General features: G+C 45.7%; 1 protein-coding gene across 3 annotated transcripts in view; it reads left to right on the top strand.

Moving 5' to 3' along the window:
* Nucleotides 1–21,359, top strand: part of ATG4B (autophagy related 4B cysteine peptidase) — a 552,878-nt gene that overhangs the window by 265,544 nt on the left and 265,975 nt on the right. The window lies entirely within an intron of this gene.

Genomic DNA, 21,359 nt, shown 5'->3' with positions numbered 1-21,359 from the left:
ATTGGTGTCCGTATGGGGGAGTTCCATCACGCCCTAAGTCTCTACGCGGACGACGTGATATTGACGCTTGATGATCCTCGGAGGTCATTGCCTGCGTGTATCGCAGAACTGGAAACCTTTGTGACCGTGGCGGGTTTCAAGGTAAACCTTGGGAAGTCGGCGGCCCTTGACATTTCGCTGTCCAGCCCCACCAGGACTGACTTGCAGAGGCTCTTTCCTCTGAGCTGGTCTAGGGACCGGGTACCCTATTTGGGGATTCTTCTGGCACCCTCTCTCCCTGCTATGATCACTGCCAACTATACGGCTTTAAGTGCGAAGATCAAAGAGGTACTGGCCCGCTGGGACAGGGGCACGTTGTCGTTGCTGGGAAGAGTGGCCGCGGTGAAAATGACCCTCCTGCCACAAGTCCTGTACCTATTTCGAGCTCTCCCGCTGCAACCCCCCAAGGGATGGCTAGCGCAGACTCAGTCTGCTATCACACGCTTTGTGTGGTAGGGCCGTAAGCCTAGGATCAAGAGAACCATTGCCACGCTGGCGCCTGAGTCTGGTGGCCTTGGGATACCAGACCTGCATAAGTACTTTCAAGCTGCTCAACTGCGCTACTTGGTGGAGTGGAGCCGGTGGGAATCGGACAAACACTGGTTGTTTCAGGACCAGGCGGTGGCGGGCAGGACGCTACAGGAGGTGCCCTTCCTGCGGAGGGCCCACCGCCCCCCCCAACCTCTATGCGTCCTTTGTAACACGGTTCCCGCTCCGAGTGTGGGACTCCGTGTCCACCAGGCATGACCTTACCACTTTTCCCTCTCCTTTCACCCCAATAGTTGGTAACCCGGACTTTGGCCCAGGTATGGAGTCGGGAGCCTATGAACTCTGGCGAGCAGCCCGCTGCTCTGCCTTATTTCATATGTATGGCCCGGAGGGTGTGGTTTCCTTCCAGGACTTGCGGAGGGACTACGGCCTTCCCGAGACGGAACGCATGCGATATATGCAGGCGCGCTACTGGGCGCTACAGCCGCAGGTGCGAGCAACGGCGGACCGGAAACTCACGGCATATGAGCGTTGGCTAGTAACTCGCTCATCGGATGCCAAGCTTATTTCCGACCTTTACAAGATGTTGCAACCTCCCCCCCTTTCACATCTACAACCCCGGGAGGGAGCGGTGGGAACGAGAACTTGGACGAGCGTTGAGCCACACTGATTGGGACCACATTTCTTACCGGGCGCGACCCTCTGCCTACCACACTGGGCTCACGGAGACTTTCACCAAAATTACGACTTATTGGTATCGCACCCCCGAGAAATTACATGAAATGGACCACTCCATACCCGGGACATGCTGGCGCAACTGCGGCCAGACTGGCACACTCACTCATATACTATGGGACTGTCCCCTGCTGACCCCTTACTGGGAGGAGGTACTGACTGAGATTGACCAGTGCTTTGGGATTGAATTACCCCGCTTCCCCGCCTATGTTCTACTGGGCTTGCTAAATGGTTTAATGTACCCACTAAGGTCTAAGAGAGGTAGACAGATAGCGATAGCCCTGGGATCGGCAGTACAGAACATACTCATACACTGGCGCACTACCACACTTCCTACTGTGGTTGGCTGGCTGCATAGACTGTGGCATGTCCTGGGCATGGAAAAGCTGTCCCTCGTGGTGGCGGGGGAGGTGGACACTTTTGAAGAGCTGTGGAAGCCATTCCACACATTGTTAAGATCGGAATTCAAGGAAATCACTTGCCCTAGGTATCTCAGATTGTTACGGCTGACGCCGCCGCCAGATCCGCCAGACTGAACTGGCCATGTAGGCAGTTGGAGGGAGGGATGGATAGCAAGCTGCCACAGTGAGAAGGCGGAAGGTTGACGGCACAGTACAGGGGGTGGGGGGGGGGGAGTTGGGGGGTTGAGGGGGGAAGTTGGCCGGGAGGGGGGGGGGGTTGTCTTTTTTCCTTCCTTTTGTTTTGTTCCCACCCACAGGTGCGCTAGCCGTGAGACTTTGGCACGAACGTGCCCATCGCGCTGAACGAACTGCCTTCACGCATCTGTTGAATTGTACACACTGATTTGGGGGTGCACCTGTGGTTTTTTGTTTGTAATGTTGTCCCCTTTTCTTTTCCTACTGCAATAAAATACTTTAAACCTAATTTGTAATGCTTATATCTATGTATTTACCAAATTCTACAAGACAGGAAAAAAACAGTAATTGCATTGGTTACCCTTATGTCTATCCATGAGCCTAATCTAGATAGACAATAGACATAACTCTTAATAACAATTAATTTGCTTAGTGCCAATTCATTAGCAACATAACTATTGCAACAAATATATGGTGGATCTAAACATCCAGAATATGTACACGTAGAAACACCAATGTAGAATAAGTCCAAAACATGGAGGCATATTATTGTGAGCAAATTACCTATTTCAGATTTGGCAACAAAATACATCTCCAACACCATTGTAGAATATGTGCGAACCATGCAGGTGTATTGTTGTGAGCAATTATGTATGTATGTATAAAGTTTTATATAGCGCGAACTTGATCCCGAAGGATATCAGAGCGCTTTACAATTATAGGGAAAGGTAACAAATCAAAAAATGAGTCAAACATGGGGAGTATAATAGACATTGAATCAAATAGTGCACACATAACAGCTCATTTCTAAAAAAAAAAAACCTGAGTTAACGAGGAGTGGGCTACATGATGGAGCATCCGCGAAAGTATCCTTTGGAGGACTTTTGAGTGGGGCTCTTGTAGGAGGAAGAGGGATGTTCTGAGCCAATGGTCTTGGAGCCAGCTCCCTATTACAGATATCCCAACACATTCAATCTTCAACATACCTCTAGATAATATCAAAGTATTGTATCCAAAAATCCAATAGTAAAAAGATTGGTAAAAACATATAATGTTGTTTGCGTTACGAAGTGTTAATCTATAGCGAAGAAAAAGACATAATAACAAAAAGCGTATTTTAAAAACATCCCTTATATGAAGCTTAAGACCAATCCAATGTTTACTGTTTAGATGATACAATGAAGACAAGCCATTTTTTTGTGAGAAACAAGCAAAGCTCAAGGGCGAATACTTATATTAGTAGAATATTCACAATCTACACTATCATTATAAATAACATGCGCAGTATAAGTTCTATGACAAAAATTTCAAAGCGAGGGCGCCATCTTTGAATTGTAATATAGACAGACAAAAGTAGAGATTAACGTTAGCAAGCGTCAAGGCCTTTCCAGTATGAGTGAGAAAGGTGTAACTGTTTATAAACTCGGCATTTGTGTAAAAAAATATTGCGTAAGAGGCAATGACAAGCAGTGCAGTAATAAAATGGGCATATCTATTCCCGCACTCAGCTTTTTTAAAATCAGCGTGCGCGACCTAGTTGTTAAACACTCAATATGGTACGGGAGCGGCATCTTTGAATAGTACCATTGGCACAGAGAATCATCTGACTATATTTTTACTACAACATAATTTGTGTGGAAAGTATCAAGGAATAGGCAAGAAAGTACCTCACAACGATGAGGAAGGAAAAAAGAAAAATATAATTTAAATTACTTTGGTCTAATAAAGTTAACAATAAATGACCAGAGATGTGATCAGAAATTCTAGCAGCACATACCAGAAAACGGCAGGGTGGCTATTATATATTAAGTATCATTTGTTGATTGTCTACAGGAACCGTTGTCTGTTAAACTGTAAAGTACCCCGATTCTGTGTGAGTAGGGTGACCCTTGTATTTGCATACATGTCCGATGAAAGGGAGCATCTAAGAAGGAGTCAGGTATGACTTCGGCAAGCTGATAGTGAACCCTAGTGAGTGTAGAAGGTTTGCCATAGTCTGGATGTGAGAGACGACTGCCTGGGGCTAGCTCGCCTGCAACAGCCAATTGTCGAGGTAAGGAAAGACTGGAATTCCTGACTTCCGCAGATGAGCTGTGACCACTGCAATCACTTTTGTGAACACCCGAGGAGCAAAACCTAAAAGAAAAAGGGTAAACACAACCATAGGGGTTGGGAGAAAAGCAAAAATAGCTAAGGGCATGAGTAATACGGTAACCCCCATCAGCAGAAAAGTACTGTGGCTTTAGATATTCCCCACACATCGGCTACACAGCCTGAAGGAATAGCACCTGTGGTGAGGTTAGAAACCATGGAAACAGGAAATGAGATCGTTGATACATTGTTGACAAAGATCGGGGCTTTACTTAAAGTTGCTGTTGCCCCGCTGGAAAATAGGCTTAAAAGGATCGAACAACCACTCTCCATCTTAGAAGTAAACTCTAAGGGTTGGACAGAAGCGATGAAAGGAAAAAAGGTACCACAATGTGCAATAACGAAAACAACTAATCTGGTGGTACAACAGTCTAGCAACAAATCGACTCCTGCCCAAACGATGAATCAGACTGTTATTAACTCACCAGTGCCGACCCCCGCGGTTAAATCACATGTTGAAGGTAAACCCACAGAGGGGGTCCAAAAAACAAGAAAAAACCTAGATAGTACACCTAGAGGGGATTTAAAGCTTAGTGTTCCGCCAAGAAAGCTTACAGTAAATCTACCCCCCGAAGCAAGCCCCTACGTGGTTATATTAACCGGAGTACTAGAGTTAAAAACCCCCGAGAAGGAATCTTATGCAACCTTGAAAAATAAGGTGTCTCATTGGTTGAATACCAATCGGCCTCTCCTATCCCATATTACCAGTAGAATATTAATGGTGCGTATAGCTCCGTGGGTGGGTACAACTACTAAAACAACTCCTGGAGACTGCATATTGGTTAGCTCTAATGATACACGTACGGCATAGTACATATGTAATTGGACTAGTAGGAGCCTTTCCACTGTGCAGTCACCTATAGAAGTTCGACCTCCAGCATACTTTTACACACGTAATATTCCATAGAGCTACGAGGACGAATGGTCTACTGTGATACGGCATAATAGGGGCTGGGCGCCAGACCTGGATTATAGACAGGGGGCCATGTGGAGAGGCGTGCATGTAGAAAATCGCTTCAGTTCCCTAGAAATGGTGGATTGACACGAGAATTCTAAATACAATCCCAAAGGAGGCAATATGAGAGATTACTATCCAAACCCAATAAATAGAACACACCCTCTAAATAATAGCATAGAAATGGATCTGGGGAGGGAGACTGGATCATCACCTGAGGGAAGTACATCCCTGAGAAGACCTTGTCCAAGGAGGGCCCACTTAAATCACTTGCCTAGCCCAGATTCCGATGGACAGGAATATGAGAGCTCGCCTGACCACAGGGAATCTGAAATGCCTACACTAGCTACCCGCCCCCCTTAAAATAAGCAAGCTGGCCTCACAAAGGTGAAGGATGATGATGACTCCATTCTTTTTCTTTCTTGGAACATAGCGGGATTATCGAGTAAATTAAAGGTGTTAGGATGTGTGCCTTTTATAGAACAATTTACTATTTTTTGTTTCCAAGAATGTTGGGACAGGGAGGAGACTCACTTAAATGGCTTTCGTACTTTTTTTACACCGGCCAAGCCTTCAAAGAGGGGCAGAAATGCGGGGGGCTTATGTATTTATATAGCTAATACTGTAAACATCACGGTTAAAAAGAGCGTTCTAGGATCAGACTATTATCAAATATTGGTCTTATCCCTGGATGGAAAACAAATCACCATTTTGATTAACTTGTAAAACAATATCCCTAGGGAGGATATAAATAAGACACTAGTGAATCTTGTGCAAAGCGCCCAACAATTACTCGAAAATTTACAGGAGGATGTGTGTGTAGTGTTGATGGGGGACCTAAATTGCAATCTATGTAACCAAAGCTATCAAGGGATCTGTGGGATACTAAATCTGAAAAGTGACCCCTGCACCCTCTTTGAGCACTCAAGCGCTGGGAGAGCTTTTAATTCCCTGATCCACTTATTGGATTTAGGGTTTGGATACTAATTATGTACCCCGCAGGTCCCCTTTCTATCTACGTTTATGGGTAGAGGTTGTACCACAGTGATTGACTTTGCTTTGATTTCAAATAGTCACGCTGGCTATGTACTAGGTTGTTACACAGGGGAGTATGTATTGAGTGATCACTACCCCATTTGTCTTTCTATTGGTCCCGCTCAGAACAGTAACAAGTCTGCCAATGTTGTGGAAACCCTCTATAAATATGGTATAGCATTAGCTAGGCAGAATGGGTACAGCATAAAGTGGAATAAAGTTGAGCCCACGAAATGTATGGCATCCTTAATAAAAGAACACCGTGATGAAATTATGACTTGTCTCTCGGAGAATACTGGAAGTCCCCAAATAGTGGCAGCTTTCCAGAAGATTTCTGAAGCAATTCATAAGGCACTAACTAAACCTCCCAAAAAGGGCTTAAAAAATGAGGGGGAGGGATGGTTTGATATAGCCTGCAACAAATCCAATGCAGCCCTAAAATCTATCCTTAAGAAAGACCCAAAAAATGTCGTTGAAATCAGACAGGCTAGAGTAAGGTACTATACTGCAATCAAAATCAGGAAAACTGAATTACAAAAGGAGGCTTGGAAATCACTACATCAAGCATGCATTTTGAGAGACACGGTGGGCTTTTGGAAGGCGGTGAACGCCCCCTTCTTCATTGAAAGAAATACAGATACTATGGAGCTGGCCATTGATGCGGCCACATGGGTAGACCATTTCACAAATGTATATATGAAGGATGATAGAGTGGAATCTACCTACAACGATCTTCAGGACAGGGAAGTGGTTAGAGTACAAAGTTTATTCCCTTTGAGTATCAATTTCACCTTATCTGAAATTGAGTGGGCATTAGCAAAAAGTGCTGCAGGAAAAGCGGCTGGCCCAGATGGGGTGCCTGTAGATATTTACAAATCCGATACGGATCTATGGGCACCACTCTTGACAAATGTCCTCAATAATAGTAACAATACAGGTTTTATTGATACATGGCAAGAGGCGGTAGTGGTCCCCATTTTCAAAAAGGGGGATCGAAACGACCCAAAGTGCTACCGCCTGATTTCACTTTTAGATTCGCTTATGAAAGTGGCAGGACGAGCGGTACTGAATAGGTTGCAAACATGGGCAGATGAGGCAAAAATCCTCTCCAAATTTCAGTATGGTTTTAAGGCGGGCTTAGGAACTGTCGAGCAGGGTTTAAATCTGCTCATTCTTGTAGGGAAATACGTAGTTGCAAAAAAGGGTAACCTGTTTTTGTCATTTGTCGATCTGAGCTCGGCTTTCGATTGCCTTAGTCACGAAATTTTATGGGACACATTGTCGCAACTTGGCATCGAAACCACCTTGTTGAACTATATTAAAGAACTATATAGGGGAGCCGGGGCCAAAGTACGTTTTGGGAATAGGGGCGAATGCACATCTCTCTATCCTATAAGGAAAGGAGTGCGGCAGGACTGTATTCTCGCACCCTTTTTATTTAATTTGTATATAAACAGTGTGGCTGCCCAACTTTTAACGGCTAAAACGGATTTCCCCCAAACTAAAGGAGGTCCAGTACCGCTTCTTTTATACGCCGATGACGCGGTAATCATGTCAAGAACTCAAGTGGGTCTCCAGAGAGCACTTTCTACCTTTGCTGATTACATGGGAGAGAGAGGACTAAAAATTAATATTGCTAAAACTTTTAATATGTGTTGTACATTTAAAAGATATTTTTCATGCAACACTTTTTTTATAAAACTCTCAGATAGTCAACTGAAATTTTTTCCTATTTAGGAATAGTTTTTAATAAAAATGGAACATGGGTGTCGGCAGCTGAAGCGAGGAAACTAGATTTTTCTCGCGCTATTGGAACTATAAAGAAATTTGCTATTAAATTGGGGCCCCGCCTTGTACATAATCTCGTCGACATTTACAAGTCGAAATGTGGGTCCACCGTAACTTATGGTGCAGGGATTTTTGCTGGCACTCCCACCTTCAGCATCAAGCTATGTATGCCATAAAGAACTCGGGCTGACTTATGTGTCCGATTTAATCAAAATAAGCCCGGTTTTACTTTGGCACAAAGTTTGGAATTCGGAAGAAACTGGCCTTGACAGAGAGATTATACAGGACTGTTTGGAGCTCCAGGAGGGGCAAAAAATTAAATGATTTTTCTATGTTGAGTCTTTTTAGGAGAACTCTGACACCCTGAATACTTCTCTTCCCCAAGTACGTTAAGCTCTATTTCTAGAAAAAAGTTGAAAGAACAATGCTTGGAACTATTAGAGTTAAAACGGTGGCATATAGAAGGGACAAAGGGCTCTGTAATACAAAACCAACTAATGTTGCATGGGAGTGGCTTACAAAAATATTTAATTCTGGTACAGAGCAGCTTCTCTAGAATGTTGTTAACACGTTTTAGAGGGGACAGCTTTTTTAGACTGGTAACGTTCCCAGAAACTAATTTATGGTTAAAAGATTTACCGCCATGCCCATGCGATGATATTTCAAAGCAATCTACTATTCATTGCGTGTTCTGTAAATTCTACTAGTTTGCACAAAATAAATACTTGATCCTCCTGCTGAAAAAGTGGGGACTGAGACAGTGCAGACCGGCCCTTCTGAAACTTATGATGCTGGAAGATGAAATGACCATGTTTTGTGTAGCAAACCTTTTTGAATAATGTAATTAGATGCAGGAAATCTATGAATGGACCCTACATTTTAATAATATTTACCCATTTTCTAACACCGCTATGTACTTTTCCTTGGTAATTAGTGTGGAATTGATTGTAATGTGTTTTTATTGCTTTTTGTACTGCTTTTATGATTTTTAACATGTAAAATCGAATAAAGCTATCTTTGACTTTGTATATAACAATATCACCTATATTGTATATAAACACATTACAACACAATCACATAAATCTCAATCAGTTTGCCAACTAGGCAATTGTCATAAGCATAACAGTTACAACATTGCTTATTTCATAAAATCACTTTCACTGCACATTATAGGAAGGGCCTGCAAACAGTACACTTGTTCTATGGTCTTCAGAAGGGGTAAAGAAATACCTCTTATTACCATATACAATGACCACGTGTAGTGAAGGAACAACACCAGGATTACCACGTTGTTGTTAGCACTATGGTGCCAATGATCTTTGAGCACACCGTTCTGGTGCGAGGTTGCTGTTTATGGTAATCAAGCCGCCTGCCTGAACGCCAAAGCAAAATGCAGACAAATAAAGAAAATGCCCCCAACGGATTTGCACAGAGGTGGAATGCGCCGTTACTGTAGCGGTGCTCGGCATGTTGGCCCTGTGCGGCTGGTGCAGCAAGAGCGGAGCTCATGCTCCGATCACCCGCAGATCATTCTGCTCCGTCTCGCCCTGGGGCTCCTCTCAGCGGTGCTGGCTGGCTGGGCGGCCGCTGATGATGCTGCATCTTCTTCGGCCTCCAGGGTGTTGCTGAGCCATGCCGGGAACTCCTGACGGACGCGGGGTTGCCTGGCATGCGAAGGACTCATTCGTGTTGGCTTCCTTGACGAGCGGCCACGTTTGCACTTCCAGATCTTCTCCGACCATGGCCTCTTCACACAGCGGGTGGAGGCTCAGCCCAGAACTTTAGGAAAGATAAACGCTCAATCGGCTTCCAAGGAGCGAAGCAGAGGGAGGTTTCCACGAAGAGAAACGCAAGGAAAAACTCCCCAAATGAGTAAAGCACAGAGTAGCTCTCAGTAAAGCACAAGGGAATTTCCAGCAAACCTCAAGGAAATTCCCCTTAAAGCACACAGAAGACTTTAATGTCCCTAAGTCTTCCAAAACAGGAGACAAGCATACACAAACCCTTGGTGATTCTTCACAAGTAGGATACCACAGTAGAGAAAAAAGACATTTTCCTCTGCCACAGACAGAAACAGCAACTGAAGGCCACCCACCCCTCACACAGAAACAGTAGCGCTACTCACACAGCTCTTCTTCTTGGCAGGGTCCTCTTGTTTCTAGAAGTGATCTAAAGTCGTGGTGTTTAAGGTCCAATACTTATACCCCATTTTCTTATTGGTCTCTTTGTGGCAATGGTCTCTGAGCCCAGTCCAAGTCCAAACCGGTCCTGGTTCCTTGGTCCACAGAAGGTGGAGACAGAATTGTGAAAAGGAGACACCGCCTATTCAGGTACTAGTGAAGCTTCCCCCCCAGCACTCTAAATGCAGACAAGGTCTATTCAGCTTGCCTATGAGTCACCCAGGCAAGGCAGGGCACACCTCAGACCTCCTTGTGACTGTCTAATGTGAATGCACATCCCCAGCTGCTGTCACTCCGAAAACCAGAAGGTGAATACACAAACAGGCAGGGGCACACAGGATGATTTAACAAGAAGATGCCCTTTTTCTAAAAGTGGAATTAAACACAAAATTTAAAAACAACTTTTACTAAAAGGTGAGTTATTAAATTCTGAGTTCAGAGAGTCTAAACTCCATTTCTCTATCTTGCCCCAATGGCAAGTTACACTTGTAAAATGTTACAAGGCAGCTCCCATGTTAACCTTTGGGATAAACAGCCTTTCAACAGTGAAAAACAAAATACACAATATTTTCGATCAGAACATATAAAACACACCAGTACATGTACTACCTTTCACCTACACTGCATCATGCCCACGGGGGTACCTTGTGCCTACCTGAGGGGTTCCTTACATGTAAGGGAAGGGAAAGTTTGGGTCTGGCAAGTGGGTAGACTTGCCAGGTCAACATGGCAGTTTAAAACTGCGCATGCAGACACTGTGGTGGCAGGTCTGATACACATTTACAGGTCTGCTCATGTGGGTGGCACAACCAGTGCTGCAAACCCACTAATATAATTTGATTTACAGACCCTGGCACTCTCAGTGCACTTTAACAGGGATGTACCAGTAAATCAAATATTTAAATGATGGATAACCAATCACAATTTACACAGGGAGCGCTTGCACACTGACACTGATCAGCAGTAGGAAAATGCCCAAAGCATTTAAACCAGCAAAAACAAAATCACGTACACAGTCACAAATGCAGGAGGTAGAGGCAGAATGTCAGGGGAAACCACCTCTAGCCTAATATGAAGCAACCAGCAAATGTAGAGATAGGATTGTGCATGGAGACTGGAGCTGGGAAGACCATTCTGAGCTGATTGAAAGCATTGCACTCACCAATGAACCCTTTAGCGAGCAGGGGGTCTTGTATAGAAGAGGGGGGCCCATACTGTTCAGTGGGCTCTGTGCTGAGCAATGCGCCCTGTTAATTGCAGAGTGGAGAGCTCTGAACCTACATGTAGTATGTACTGTGCAGATAGGACTTCAATTAGCATGAGGACGCTCCTGCTGGAGCAGCTGTTTTGCGCTTTATAAATCCCCTTCATTCATTCATCTTAGCAGAGTAGTCCTATACTGAGTATCTGGGGATGTGAGCTTTATCCTAACTAGAGCTCTGCACTCTAATAAGTATGTATGGAGATTCGTATTCAGAAGGGTGTCCTATGAGTAAGAGTTCTGTACTGAGCCATGAAGGGACAGGATTTTGCAAACCAGGCTATTCACTATTATGCCATTGGTGGGGGACAAATCAGGCCACAGCATACCCAGCCCACACGCAGTAAGGACAGCAGGAAGGGCGAGAGACTCCAATGTTTCAGACCCGTAGTCCCTAGGTCCTGTTTGCTAATGCAGAGCAAAATAGCCCGGGAACACCGAAAACGGGCACAACAACACATCGCTAGAATGCGGGGGCCCCACCCACTGAAGCAGGATGCTGTGGGCGGGAGCAGCTCTCCAGAAATACCGCACGAAAAACATGTGCAGTCAAAAACTGGATCCCATAACTCTTGAGTGAGAGCCTTCAACAGAATACTCCTCCAAGTAAGCCCGGCCTGCTATAGCAAAAGAAATGGCAGAACATAGAACAGCACAAATAAACCCAAGAATGCTAAAAACAGCAACCTGAGGCATGAATCAAATATAAATGAAAACGTCAATGTGCCAACATTTATCCAGAAAAAAACCAGCCACGGTGTGCAGCTGCACCTGTTGAGCAAAAAAATACCCATGTAATCAGGAGGCCTGGCTGTAAAGGAGCCGCATACCCACATCCACAGCGGCAACCGCCTTCCCACAGGGAGTGAACGGGCAAAAGGAAGCTCAGCTCCGGAGCCCAGAAACACAGGCCAGTGCTTGCGTGTAGGGCGGCCAGGTCCGTTAAACACAGACTGCTTAAAGCTAGTCTCACGGTAGGCAGAAACATGTTAAAACATTAAAATAACAAACATGATCATCTTACCTGGCCAAGCTAGGCAACATTTCTAGAGCGCAGATAGAAAAGAACAGGATGTCCTAGTGAAAATGGGCTTAGGAAGTGTGGGGGACGCGGGGGACATATTCCCCCCCAGATTTTGGAGTGGGGGTACACGGGGGACAAGGGTGGGGGGGGGGACAAAAGAATTTTCCCTCTCCCTTCTGTTATTCGCAGGGCCATTAGCGCTCGAAAGCGCTACCTAATGGCCCTGTACTTGACCTGTGACCTCACCTGCCTGCAGTCAAAGAGGCCACACGCCCTTTGTTATTCTGCAGTAAGGCTTGGCCAGTCTGGTAAGAGCAGAGACGGAAAAAAAACTCTTCTCTTTTCCGTCATGCCCAGAGAAGGCAAGGACCGTGTCCGCTTCTCCTGCTCTGCTTCTGGTAGCTTCCCTCCTCCCCCCCCCTCTCTCTCTCTTTATTCCTCCATCTCTTTCTGTCTCTGTCTCACTTATCCTTAAGTGCTGATTTCAAAAGACAGCGGTTACATACTCACTCTTGCCTCTCCTTTTCTTTATTTGTTCCCCCGTGAAATGGATCCAAAAACGAGCAGAACACTTTGGCCGGAAACGTCCTCATTTTCTGACAGGGTTCTATTCCAAAGTACAACCTCGGGACGGTGAGAAAAAAGTATCAAAATCAGAAAAATAATTAAATAACCAAATAAAGCAATACAGAGTGGTCAGCAGACAGGCCAGATTGTTATTTACACCCATGCACCTTAGCGCTGCTTTACAGAGTTTTCCAGTGAAACGCTACTTTCTTTTTATCTTCTTTCTTTGAACAGCATTGTTTTCCCAGGGTGGGGATGTGCACCATTCATAAAGGGACTGCAATACCTGGTTGAGGGGTGGAGTGGAAAACGTTTAACATGAGCGTTTTCAACTGTTTTCATTAGTTTAGCCTTTAAAATGTGTACCGCAGCTCTGTGTTGAGGGATTTGGTCTTTTTTAAACCAAATTGCTTACATTTTGTAAGGATATAAGCATTGGACATTGAAACGGGTCCCTTCCTGGTCCTGTAGTTATGTCCTGAACTTTTCAGGCAAAATCACTTACTGATTTCTGAATAATGAGTTTAAAACCGTTAAGGTAACCATGTTGTTCCTGCTTACATTTCACATGCTTTACTCATCCTTGCATTCAGTGTTTGCTTTTTACAGGGTGTTGTTACATTTTTTCAGTCAGCATTTTACTCTTGTCCAATGCCTAATTTGAATTGAGTCTCCGCACAATTGGGTTGTAGCTGAAGGCAGTGCCAGTTTCTCCCAGTGGGGCAGTATGGTGTTTAGTAGGGGAGAGGATTTGGCACTTTGGCCAGAGCTGCCAAATTTGGAACTGGAGCACCATTTTCAGCCTTCATGACCAGTCCATCAGACCACACTCCTGACAGAGCTCATTCCGATGCTACACCTTAGAAGGCCCGATAGACCTTAGAAGCCCTGGTGTCTTAGCACCAGCAGGTGGACCCTAACAGTGGCAAGTGTGAGTTAAGCTTGAAGGGCTGTCCACCACAATCCATGCAGTTCACCTCCAGTCTTGCGTGCAGGCATACGAAGAAGCACACACTAGAGCGACAGTGACTCTGTCACTGAGGCCAGTCCACCTCATCCATTTGGTATCTCCATTGGATTTTTTCAGCACTAGTAGTTAACTTAGTAACTTAGTAGTAGTAACTTACCAGGGGTTGGTAATGTTGGATTTGCATGCACATTAAACTTAGGGGGTGATTATAATGGTGGTAGGACTGCCACATCACTGCGTCGTTGACAGTCCCACCACCATTGATGACTGCATTACTGCCCGCCATATTACAGTGGCGGGCGGTTCCCTGGCAGTCGGAGAGACTGATCGCCACGCACACTTCTCCCTTCCATAGGGAAGGGAGATGGCTGGGATCCTTGTGTCTTGCAGAAAGGAGAGAAAAGGATGTATCTGCTCTTCAGGAAGGATTTACAATGCAGAAAGGGCCAGAATAGCCACTCTGGCATTTCCTTTGTGGGCTGCAAGCTAATGATGCTTAATTTAAGTTGGTGTCTGCAGGTGAGGCGTAACTGTATTCTTTGTTAGAGACCGGTACATTATTTAAACCATTAGACTGTAAAACCGAACAAGAGAAAGGCATTAAGAGTTGTTGGCAGAAGGAGGAAGAGAAATATGGAAAACAGAGAAAAAGGAGAAAGCAAAGACGAGATAGAACCTGGAAGAGTGAGATAATGAGGAGGGAGCGTATGTTGGTGGATAAAGGAGGCAGGAGATGAAATCAGATAGACAGCCTTGGTATTCAACAACCAAGTTTCGCCACGGATTCCCTCACTACCACCCTTTAATAGTGCTGCTCAGGTCTCCATAACCACTCTCTCAGATGCATTTAATTAGTTATAAAGCGCCACTCATACCAGTGCAGGGTGTCAGCACTTTACATCATTCACACTACACAGAAGCAGTCAATCATAGGTGTGTAAATCTGTGTGTAGGAAATGTTAAATAAAACTACAGGGTGTAGGAGTCACATGTCATCCATACTTGTAGACAGTATTGTTTAAGAGTGCTTGGTCTGGATGTTGGAAAGTGGGTTAATAGTAGGGGCAAATGTATATCTGTACCCGGCAATAAGGACACTACCTCAATATATAGCTCCGTATCAGTCTTCGAAAATTATTCTCATGCTCAAGCCTTGGTAGCTTGGCTGTGAGCAGGTATGCAAAGCATTTAAAAAGACCAATTCAGTAAATGATTAAGACACAGCACACAATAAAAATCCAACACCAATTTATAAAAATACAAAATATTTTTCTCTTTAAAAAGAAAAAAATCCGGAGGAGCCAAGACGGCGACCAAGATGGCCGCCTAGGCGCCCGGCTCCGCCGCGCGCCCTCGCCTTCCCTAACATCCTGACATCAATCCTGCATTTCAACCGCACCCCCATACAGCTAAGATGGTGCGGTGCCTGGCCGTGTAACTCCGGGTTGGCGGCCGCCCCGGATGGCCGAGAAACGTCGTCGCGAAGATCGCGGCCTGAGCCGGTGATAAGCCGGGACATCGAGTGGTGGCGCGGCCGGCGAGGAGGCGATCAGCAGCAGCCCTGGCCGGGCACAGAGGACCGGTGAATCTGGACGAAATCACAGCTCGCCGATTTGAAGGGCGGACGCAGGCTGAGCACGGCGCAATCACCCAGAGCCTTGCTACACCCATTTTGTTGACTCCTCTGAAGTGGCTGTCCCGGGGATCGAAGATAGGTCCTCCGCCCGCACCGGACTTTCTTTGTGGGCTGTCCGGGGGTGACCCGGGCCTCGGAGTGACCGCTCACCAGCTGTAGCAGGCGTCGAGCTGTGTTCCTTCTCCTGGACACGGCCGTAAGGGGTGGGCGGTAAAGCACGATTGAATGCTTTTAATGTGCTCCGCCATAACCCACCCGTACGCCACTAGCAAACAATAGTAACCTGTCTACCTGGTACGATGTGCTCTATCTCGTCCGAGGGGTCCCCAGGGACAATGAGCTCGGCTTATACCGGCAAAGCAGAAATGGAGCTCACACTGAGAGATGTCCTTTTGGCTATCAACGACCTCCACTCCTCCCTGAACCACTGATGGCTGACTATCCAGGACTCGTTGGGGGCCATTGCTCCTGAGATGAGACCTAGAGGAGCCGATGGGGGTATTCTAGATCATGCCCAACCCTTAGACACCGACGACTCCCAGGGGCGCACAGTGTTGGATGATGAGCCTGGTGAACTCATCGGGCGGATTTGCGCGATTGCTACTTTTTCTATTCTCACGACTCTTGTGCCATTTATCACACAACAACGCCGTATAGTTTCGATGATGGAAAGCGTACCCTGGAGTAGAGGTGATGACACTGCGCTGCTGCCTTTGCCGAGCGCCTGGATGGCTCTCACAAGGCAGGTTTATTCACCAGGCTTATCTGCTTATGGAACTATCGGGTCGGGGAGCTTGTTTACTTCTGTTCGAACTGGCCAGGGATGAGCGCTGACTGATTATTGTACTATGTGGATGATCCCAGTGGAGATGCAGGGCTCGGCTCGCTACAGTGATTTTGGGGGGGGTTGAGATGGACGTAAAATGATGCCCGCTTTCCATCTTGGTGGGCTTATACATTTTTCTGGGACGCGGTGTAGTGGGGGGGGGGGTTAGATTGGGGGCCGGCGCGAGGGCCCTCCTCCTTTTCCCATATTCGGGGTTTCTTTTGTTGGGGCGACAGGCATGCCTATGGGGGGGGGGGGGGGGGGGGGGGGGTAGGCCGTAGCCGTCCGCTGGTATGCAGGGTGGGGGGTTGGGGGGATGGGGCTTGGTTTTCGTTTCTTCTTTGTTTCTATGGCCTTTTTCTTTTCCTTTCTCTTGTATCTCTTTCTTTATTTCTTATGTATCTCAGATCAGACGGGGGGTCAGGTCTTGTTCTCTTTGGGAAGAATTTTGCAATTTGTGCTTATGTTTTCTCGCACTGTTTATTGATTCTGTGGGCAGGGCACCGATTTTAGTACATAGTCACTGAATGCTTACATATCCTGCATTTACTTCCCAATTACACTTCTATTGAGGGCGAATATCCTGTTGCATGACTTGTTCCATGTAAGACTTTGCTTTATTGTATGTCACTGGCTCCTTCTATTCATACTGTAGAATGGAACCCTCTCAAATCCTGATATATCGTGGACAAGTTTGAATATAAATCCTGAGGTGGTATACCGATTGGGCGGGCACTGACTGGGGCGAAATGTAATTCCACGCTTGTGTATCCTGCTTGAAATATCTCACGCCAGTATCCCGATTATTGCCGCTCCACTAGTGGATATCCTGTCGTATTGCTCGCCCTTTCGGCTATCTGGTCTGAATATATGACACTTGATCCAGTTATTTAATATCATAAAATTAAACCTTTTTTGGATCTTGCTACATCGTGGATGCATGCGCCTACAAATGCTATTCTGAGTGTTAACCACACCTTTGGGATACGGACGTTGTGTCATGTAATAATTGATTGCGATGTTTTCAATTTGTTTAGCGGCCGGCCATGACGGTTGTGGGCCCATAATTGTCTTTGACTAAATTGCTAATAAAGGTTTTCCCCCCCCAAAAAAAATCCAATGTAGGGAACCGGGAATATGACTTTTTAAAATTTAGCAAGATATAGAAAATAGAAACGTATAGCCCCTTTTGGTACATAGGGTCACGCTGGACCTGCTTAAAGTCAACGTTTCTGGAGCTTTTCTTCACGGGGTCTGTCAAAGCTCTCAGCCAGCCCTGATTTGGTGAGGGTTCGCCGGCTTGCCTTGCAACGAACTCCCGGTCAAACGTATGGAAGTCCATCCTCCGGAGCTTTCCAGTGGTACGAGCTAGGGATGCAGGCTGGCACACAGTTGATGGTGGGTGGCTTGGCTCTCATGGTTGGCCCCGGTCACCTTTTCTAAGTTAGGAATTAAAAAAGTTTGCAGAGCTTTTTCCTGCAGGGTCCCTCAATGCTTTTCACTAGGGCGGATTCATGAGGGTTCGCCAGCTTGGGTTTCCGCCTACGCCCGATCAAACTCTGGAAGTCAGACCCCTGGAGCTTTTCAGCGGGAGGAACCTGGACGGCAGGCCAACTCATGGTTGATGGTTGTCGGCTTGGCTGGCCAGAGTGAGTCGGTCCACTTATGGAGCTTTTTACCAAAGTTGCTCCAAACTTCTCCAAACCTCTGGAACTTCTTCTTGAAGTTTTCCAAAGGGTCTCAAAGTGTCCAAAACGTACTCCAAGGGTCTGGAATCTCCAAGATGGTCCTTGAAATGGACTTTAGTTACCACAATCCACTTGGACAAAACCCTTTTGAATTCACTGGTAGTTCTCCAGGCTGGGGATTCTTGGTGGTCCAGGTCAGCTTGCAGGGAGTCCACTCTTTAGTCCTTTTGAAGCAAGGTAGTCCCTAGGACTGTAATTCCAGATTGCGCAACAGGCACAATCTTCAGTCCAGTGCCTGGTTGGTTTAAATCAAACTCCTCAGCAGGGACCCTTCTTCTCCCAAGTTTGAAGGAGCATCATCTGAGAGGCTTTGTCCCTTTCAGATACTTATTCCAAGTTGTCTGGGTCAAGAAGGAAGACACTCCTGTCCAATGAGGTGCAGGGCAATGCTCCAGGGTATAACCGCATCCTCTAAAGTATGGCATTATTTTCCCAAAGAGAGCACATTTTCTCCAAACCTAATCATGGCTGATTTTCCAGCAGAGGGAGCAGAACTAACGAAACCAGCCTACAGGATGGCTTCATCTACCTAGGTCCACTCCCCTTACAACTGGGAATTCCTTCTTAACCCCCCCCCCCCATCTGTCTGTAGGAGGTGTAAATGAAAGTGATTTTTCCAGCTAGTCTCCCTCTCTTGAAGAGCTTTGTTTACTACCCCTCCCCCTGGCTCTGGCATTCCTATGCCCAGAAACCTCTACTCCCAGACAGGCCTCCTAACTCTAGGGGTCATTTATCACCTCTTCAAACAGCCAGTCCAATCCACTTACCTCTGACAAATCAAGGCAGGGCACTAGAGGGCTCAATTGTGGCTTGCAGACAAGAAAGTCTTATAACTTCTTGTCTGTACATTTTAGAATAAATTCAACAATACCACATTGTTGCATTTATCATTAACATTCTTCCGAGTCCTTTAATCCTAGCTGTATGGATTTCCTTTCTCCAGTTATTAAATAATAACCTCTTGCATTGTTAACCTATGCGCTGGGGATCTGCAATGGAAACATTAACTGGCCAATTTCCCCAATACCAGGGCCTATATAAGGATCCTCCTTATTCCTACAGGACCCCTCCACACCTAGAATACATAGGAAAGACTTTAGGGGTTCTGATTATATCTTAATATTGCAGATCCCCACTTCACAGTGCTCCTAGCACAAAAGCCGATTTTGGGAAGTACTATACTACAATGTAGGCAGTGAATGTGCAATTTCACTAAACCCAGGGCATATAACACTCATTTTATAAGGGTCCTCCTTGTAGATACCTGACCTCTAACCCCTGGGACACCTAGGGGAACCCCTGGGGATACCTAATATGCCCCAACATTGCAGTTTATCAATTTGTAAGTGCCCCAAACCCAAAAGTCAAGATTGGGCACAATTTGCATTTTAAAAGCAGTCCTCCAACAAGGGCCTGCTTTTAAACTGACCTCAGGCTACAGCAGTGCACACATGCAAGTGCAGGAAGGGCTGCTGGCCTCTAAACCACTATGCCCTAATATGTACTAGGAACTTAAATATTGTTTCAATCCTCATGCCCTATTATGTACTAGTGCCGTATAGGAGAGGTCATGTCAATCATGGAGGTACCCTAACCCATAGTGCATCTTATTGCATGTCGGTGTTTTTACTGTATTTGTAACTGTCTCTTTCAACATAGCACTGGATCTGGGCCTGGTTAGTCAGAGGGGCCAGGGTCAGTCAGAGTAAGGTACCACCAGTGCAAGTCAGCAAAAAAGTTGGGGAGTGCCAGGGCACAGATGTCTTTGCAACACTAGAGAAGCACAAACCTAGTATTTAAACATAGCACCATGATTGGGGGTTGTCTTTAATATTCAGAATTGATTTCCATCCTAATGAACTCATTTTCCAACCTTAGGATAATGAAAGACTGGGGAAAAATCATAACGTTCTAATCTATACCTTGCAGTTTTCATGCAGCTCTTTGATGACGGTTAATAGCTCACTGTTCAATGTTAGGATTTTAATTTATAAACTGCAAATAGCAAAAGAATCTCTCAGACAAAAGCAGTAACTCGCTGACCTATTTACATTATATGCATTTTGTGATCTGTGTGGTACACGTTCTTTGCAGCAGGCATATTACCCCACTGTGGCTACCTTACTATGAGTCAAAACTTCCACTAGAAAAACCTCCGATCTCTCTCAATAAAGAACATTAAACACCAGAGTTATCTTCACATTTTTATTGTTACCTGGAAATTGCTGGAGACCAGCAACACAGCAGCAGGTACTTTTCAAACCATAATGCACTTGCAAACACGACGCCCCACCCTGAGTCAGCGACCTTTTTTGCTTGGTGCATGAAGATGCAAGATTCATATACCTGTTTTTTTTAACATTTAGTCTGATTACTATGTGAATGTAGATACCAATAAAGCATAATGCAAACTGTGACTACATGTCTGCTTTTCTCAATATTTCACTTCAAAACTATGCGACTGTATTTATTTAACGGGCCGTGATTTGTATAGGGTCAATGGAAAGTCCACAAGGTTGTCCCTGTCCCCCCCAGAATTTTAATGTCTCCTACGCCCCTGCTAGTGACATGCTTTCCCCTTTATGCATGCTGGATAGGCAGCGCCATATTGGGGGAAGTATTTTTACCTCCGCTAGGTAATAGTTTCTGTAGAGCAGGCGCACTGCTCACGCTTGAGGAATGGGACAGGAAGATGGACAAGAAGGTAACGCAGTAGTACATTGGAAGCATAGGAGGTGGTAATCTTAGTGGCGAGAGGCCTCATCAAAAACCTTTAGTCAGTCAGATGCAGGAGTCAAGCCGAACCTATGCATGTGAATGGCATGATGACAATAAAGAGGCAGATGATGCAGATATGAAGTATCCAGAAGGATAAGATGCCCCGGTACAAGGAACAGATGTGCCTTCAGTTTCCAGCGTAATTGTGATGGGATTCGGGTGGGCGGCGTTGCAGCTGCATAGTGGTCTGGGCGAGAAGAGCAGACAACCTTTTGATTGTAATCATTGACATAGGAAGGATGTGTGGATGATCTATCTAGTTGTGGAAGGCTAAACGGGACGATACCAGGCTGAAAATAATCGTTAGACTGTTTAGAGGGCATCTCATAAGCGATGTCCACTTCCCTTAGGCTTAGACGGCGAGCCGAGGGCGGGCTACCTTGTTGTCCACATTATATGTTCTTATTTTGCCCCCCTCCCTACCCACGTAGGGTCAGGAGCCGAAAAGATGAGTATTGTTAGTTTCATTCTATTGTTCTAGTTTGCACCATACGCCAAGTTAAATACAAGAGTTACACCTGCTGGGTGGGGCTATGGGTCGGGGATCCTAACAGAGAAATAAGTCTATTCTTAAACACCAC

Source organism: Lissotriton vulgaris, chromosome 11, assembly GCF_964263255.1.
Source record: "Lissotriton vulgaris chromosome 11, aLisVul1.2, whole genome shotgun sequence".
In the NCBI taxonomy this organism is placed as follows: domain Eukaryota; kingdom Metazoa; phylum Chordata; class Amphibia; order Caudata; family Salamandridae; genus Lissotriton; species Lissotriton vulgaris.
Note: the sequence above shows the minus strand (reverse complement) of the source record. Positions and strands in the feature narration are given on the sequence as shown.